This window comes from Peromyscus leucopus, chromosome 2 (genome assembly GCF_004664715.2).
Source record: "Peromyscus leucopus breed LL Stock chromosome 2, UCI_PerLeu_2.1, whole genome shotgun sequence".
Classification (NCBI taxonomy): domain Eukaryota; kingdom Metazoa; phylum Chordata; class Mammalia; order Rodentia; family Cricetidae; genus Peromyscus; species Peromyscus leucopus.
The window spans coordinates 21,838,476-21,844,430 of NC_051064.1; the positions used below are offsets into that span (position 1 = coordinate 21,838,476).

The 5,955-nt window shown below is 47.5% G+C and overlaps 1 long non-coding RNA gene across 2 annotated transcripts; it reads left to right on the forward strand.

Moving 5' to 3' along the window:
- Positions 1-830: 830 nt before the first annotated feature.
- On the forward strand, positions 831-4,547 carry LOC119087379. Of its 2 annotated transcripts, XR_005090797.1 has the most exons (3): positions 831-988; positions 1,935-2,072; positions 3,837-4,547. It is a non-coding gene; the product is annotated as an uncharacterized LOC119087379 (long non-coding RNA). The 2 variants fall into 2 exon arrangements; XR_005090796.1 differs by lacking the exon at positions 3,837-4,547 and having other exon boundaries at positions 1,935-3,024.
- The last annotated feature ends 1,408 nt before the right edge of the window (positions 4,548-5,955 follow it).

The following is a 5,955-nucleotide window of genomic DNA, read 5'->3' on the forward strand; positions in this document are numbered from 1 at the left end:
CTGAATAACCTTTTTGTTAGCAGTCTCCTTTTAGCACTGTACAGGGCTACTGGAATTGGAGGCAGGCATCATTGGGGGTTCCCCCTCCCCCGCTCTCCCCCGCTGCTGTAAAGCTCACACGCTCTTTGGTATTCAAGCATTTGCTTGTCATAATACTAAATAAAACCATGCTGTTGTCCCTTTGCCCGGTCCTCTTGACATATTGGCACCTATATGCAAGAATTAGAAAGGTGATTGCCAACATAACTCTGTTCAATGGCTTTAGGCTGTTCTATCCATTTCTGAGACTGACAGGAGATTGGAAATGGAACTCGGGAGACAGGACAGAGTTTGGGCGGTTCGGTGCTCCAACCCATGAATCAATCTGCAATCTCTCCGTATTATTTTGAGCAAAGATCCTGTTGTCACTGGGAGTCAATCACCTGCTAGACACTTCTATTGGACAGTTTTCTAAATAATAAGGCAGTGAATGGAGCCTGTGGAATCAGCTGGGTAATATCATGCTTGGAGATCAAGTGAGAGTCCACTGATTACCAGGCAGATGCCTGAGAAGGACAGAGAGACAGAGGTAGGAAACCCCTTTCCCAACAGAAATTGGGATGGGGGAAGGGGGCTGTACATAGGCAGGTTTCCATTGTCCCTTTCACAAAAAAATGAAAGGGAAATAAGCTTTATTCCATACTTCAATAGCAGCGCTAATTTTGAGTCCCAAGTAGAGAACTTTCTTCCTAGGGAAGCTGTGTCATGTCTACAGTCCTGGTCCCAGCCCCCAGCCCACCCCCTCGGGCCTGGTTCTTCTGATCTTGCAAGGCCACATTGCTTTACCAGCTTCCTGTTTGTGTTGACGTTTTGTTGCTTCTTGTCGGTCACTTTCAGTCAGCCCCAACTTCAAGCTGGCTCTCTTCCAAGTTTTCTGGTGAGCTTGCCAATCTGTCCCTGCGGGCCCAAGCCCCAGTTTTCAAAGCCAGGGCCTACTGTTGTCTCTGTGGTAAGTAAGCACTGGCCTCATAAGTGCTATGGCTTCCTTCCGAGCAAAATCTAAAGCATGCTGGCACAATGGTTCTCACTGTTGCCAGGCTTACCTGGCCTCCTGCTTCTTCTTCTTCTGTTGTTGTTGTTGTTGTTGTTGTTGGTGGTGGTGGTGGTGGTGGTGGTGGTGGTGGAGGAGGAGGAGGTGGTGGTGGTGGTGGAGGAGGTGGTGATGGTGGTGGTGGAGGTGGTGGAGGTGGTGATGGTGGTGGTGGTGGTGGTGGTGGTGGTGGTGGTGGAGGTGGTGGTGGTGGTGATGGTGGTGGTGATGGTGGTGGTGGTGGTGAAGGAGATTGTGATGGTGGTGGTGGTGGTGGATGTAGAGGTGGTGGTGGTGGAGGAGATTGTGATGGTAGTGGTGGTGGAGGTGGTGATGGTGGAGGTGGTGGTGGTGGTGATGGTGGTGGTGGTGGTGGAGGTGGTGGTGGTGGAGGTGGTGGTGATGTGGTGGTGGAGGTAGAGGTGGTGGTGGTGGTGGTTGTGGTGGTGATGGTGGTGATGGTGGTGGTGGTGGTGGTGAAGGAGATTGTGATGGTGGTGGTGGTGGAGGTGGTGGTGGATGTAGAGGTGGTGGTGGTGGAGGAGATTGTGATGGTAGTGGTGGTGGAGGTGGTGATGGTGGTGGTGGTGGTGGTGATGTGGTGGAGGTGGTGATGGTGGTGGTGGTGGAGGTGGAGGTGGTGATGGTGGAGGTGGTGGTGGAGGTGTTGGTGATGTGGTGATGGTGGTGGTTGTGGTGGTGGTGGTGGTGGAGGTGGTGGAGGTGGATGTAGAGGTGGTGGTGGTGGAGGAGATTGTGATGTTAGTGGTGGTGGAGGTGGTGGAGGTGGAGGTGGTGCTGGTGGAGGTGGTGCTGGTGGTAGTGTTTCTGAGGCAGGAACTAAGATTGTTTGCCCTATATACAGATTTGAGAAGAAACCCAGAAAGACTGAAGGTTCTACAGAAACATGAAGGTGTTCTCAGGCTGCCCGCCGAGGCTGCGTGAAGAAAAGGCCAGGTTCGTGACAACCACCCAGGTCCTTTCACCACACGCTGAGCACCCGGTGTGTGTCGCTGCATCTCATCTACACAAGCACTTAGCAGATAGGCCTCATTAGTCTGATTTTCAACCATGGAAACTCAGACTCCAAGCATCTATCATCTTGTCCTGCCAAGGTCACACACCCGGCATATTTGTCTGCCTCAGCTCCCCTCTCTTCGGATGCCATGGGCTGCCCAGTGACACCCTTGCTTCATCTCTGTCTCCGCTCACATGCTGTCCCACTAGAGGTGGTTTCTGTTGATCGACTTGTCTGTTTGAAACAATACTCAGTGGCTTTTGGTCCCCTCATCTGTCCTTTTCTTTAGAACTACTTAATATTGTATGTATACAGTTGTCCCTGAGTATCTGCAGGTTGGTTCCAGGATTCCCAGGGGAAGCCAAAATTCAAGGGCTATCAGATCCCTTATATAAAATGACTTAGTATTGTCCTATAACCAGTGCTCATCCTCATGTATCCTCAAGCCTTTTCTGGACAACTTATAACACCACTCAAGGCAAGCACTATATAACTAGTTGTAGCAGAGTATCATTTAGAGAAGGACAACAACATCTGTATGAGATGCACACCATTTTCTCTGGCTTATTTTCTGAGAGTGATTGACTAGGCAGATGGACACAGACAGCTGACCAAGGATGTGCATGTCCTGGAGTGTGTGTATGAAGACAGGTACTGTTTTGCATAATTCTGGATTCTCCTGGTATGTGGCAGGTACTCAAAATCTGTTTAATGAATTAATGAATGGATAGGTGAATGGATGGATGGATGGACATAAAGAAACCATTTTCTGTTTTATACCTAAAACAGTCTTATTGTTTGGTCAGGTTGTCACAAATGACAAGCAACACTCTTGCTTCAGAGACAGATTATTCAGGACTGTTGTCGTGATCGACTAGTAGACACCGGGCTAACTTACCCAATGTGTATGACTAATAAATTGAGCCCTTGCCAATCATCCTTATAATGATTTCCTATATGGCACAAAATTGTGGCTGAAAGCTCCTCGACAAAACTGCTCAAAGTTTTCTGCACAAAACAAACTTCTTAACTCTACAGCGTTATCCTGAGGGTGGTTCCAGAGGCAGACGGCAGCCCGGCCATTGCATTGGCCATTGACAGAAGTCCTACAGGCAGAGACACAGCAAAGTCATTTCAGTGAGAAGCTAGAAGTGTGCAGATTTCAGGACTGGGGAAGGAGCTGGTTGAACTTGGGCAAGCATAGGCTCCATACAACATTTTTTTCCAAAACTAAGCAGCGTGCGGGTGTAGTGGTACACACCTGTAGGCCTAGCATTTGGAGGTCTAACAGAAGGAAAGGGGTTCAAGATCATCCTTGGCTATACTATGATTTGGAGATGAGCCTGGGCTACATGAGACCCTGTCCAGAAAGGAAGAAAGAAAGAGAATGAGAAAGAGACAGAGACAGAGACAGAGACAAAGGAAGAAATAGAGACAGAGAGAGACGGAGATAGAGAGTAGCTGTGAAGAAATGAGGGTATAGACAGCCAGTCAATGGATTTGGCGTTTAATTTAAAATGAAAAGGTGAGTGATCTGTTCCTATAATAGGACATTATTCTGCAATAGAGGTTTTGTTTTTAATTAAAATTTAACAAACATCAATTGAGCTCTGAAAACCTGATACTTGATACAGTTAATGGAGAATCATAGTGTATGTTTAGTTTTGGTTTGTGAGTTTTGGTTTTGAAGTCTTATGAAAACCAAGTCAAGATCAAGTGTATCTTATGGAATCTCACTTCCACTTTAAGAGGTTCCGTGACTGGTGAAGTACGCTGGAGTTGAGTTCAGTGTGAAGAAAGGCTGTCAAGCATCTCCTGGTCCCAAGGTGAATTCTGTTTTAAATGGTAACATTTGGGACATCTTGGGCTGAAGAGAAAGGCAACATGGAAAACCAAGATAAAGGAAAGCTACTGGAGGTTTTGAGCTGGGCTGGCGTGTGAGCGAAGACTTTCTAAAATAATCAGAAAAGTAAATTGAGGAGTGTACAAAACCAGCTGCAAGAGGAGGGATCAGAACAAGAATCCATGGCGGTACTGTGTGATGGCTACTTCGGGAAGCACACATGTCAGGGACTCGGAAATAGCTCCCCCGCCCCCCAAATACGGCTCAGAAGCGTAATTCCTGCCTTTAGAGATGTTTCCATCCAGATGAACTTTAAGCCTTAATCACTCTCCCTATGCTCTATAGCAAAGAAAGTTCTGAGTTCTATTGGGAGGTTTCAGTTACGGTGAGGGGGCAAAGGTCAACTTGAAGGGTCTTGGACCAAACCTGACCCCTGGTTTGAGCTGGAGAAAACCCGACAAGGTTTGTTATTGCATCTCGAGCTGGAATTTACCGTTGGAAACACATCCTTTGTCACCAGCACAAGGAGAACTGCTTTGCATTTGATGACATTTTCAAAATGGTGTGGAAAACCTTGACGTTTTTATTAGAAAATCTATAAAGCCCAAACAAATGGTTTCATGCTGCTTTGCCTCATTCTTCATAGGTTCATCGGCAATCCATCATCCCTCCCACTTCTTGCCTGCCCTCCCACTCCCCTTGAACCCTTCAGGAACAACATCTTGCCCAGGAACAAAAGAACTACTCAGCAGAGCCCTTTCAGCCTCCATTGTCCTTTGCCGCTCAACTTCACCCCTTAAATCAAGCACAATCATCCCATTTTTACCAGCTCCCTTCCCGAAAGGCCATCAGTGATGTCACCCCCTTCCCCAACCTTTCCCTTCACCTCTCAGGATGCAGGAGCACAGACACCTCCCTTTGGCTAGAGATGGGACTGTTTCTCTGTTCTCTCTTACGTTTGCTCCAACATCCAGTTGGGACCAAATCATTAGATTCAGAAGAAGTAACTGAATGTTGTCACTCTTGAGTTTTAAAAAAGCAAAGGAGCATTCCTTTCTGAATTGCTATTTTGAGTAAAGCTCCCACCCACTTTAAATGTCAAATAAGGTAAGTCTTCAAACGCAGCCTCCTCTTACTCTACCCTCACCCTTCAAAGAGCTCCACCTGTTTTCTTCATTCTGTACCCTCTGCCTCTTCCTTCAACCATTCTGTGTCAGCCAGCTTTCCACTGCTGAGACGGATGCCTGAGGTGATAAATTTGGGGGGGGGGGAACACATTTATTCTGGCTCATAATTCCAGAAGTTCATGTTCGTGGCCAGTTTGATCTGTTGTTCTTGGACCTGTGGCAAGACAGGAGCATCATGGTAGGAGCCAAGCGATGGAACCGTGATGCTCACATCTTTGCAGGCAAGAAGCAGTAAGGTTAAAGAAGGATAGCATCTCAATGCCGCCTTCATGGGCAGGCCTCCCCTCCAATCACCTAACTTACTTCCGTTAAGCCCCACCCACTAAGTTTTCACCACCTCCTAATAGCCCCACCAGCTGAAGAACAAGTCTGCAACATATGTGCTTTCAAGAGACACTTGGCAGCTGGACCGTGTCACTCAGTAAAGGGACTGTCATCTGACTTTTGCTCAGCCACCCTGTGGTTTCCCTAATGACCCATTTTCTCTGCCTGTCTCCCATGACACAGTCGCAGGCACTCCATCTCCTCCCAGCAAGTGTACTGCTGCAGGTTCATTGGTGCTTGCCATGCTAACACTGGCATTTTGCACAAGGCAGCACCTCTGTTAGCACCGTTGCATTGGGAACTTCGGTTCTCTGCTACCACCCCTGCACCTGGTCCTTTGCTCCCTCTTGCTCATTCTGACTATTCATCTTGTCTCTATTTTCCCTTTTATGCTCACCTATTTATTTGTACATTCAACGAAATCTGTCCCAGGGTCTTGGCCAACTTCTATGTTGTTGGACTTAAATGTTTCCATTTAACTCACAGAATATTGTCATGATGCACCCTTGTGTGG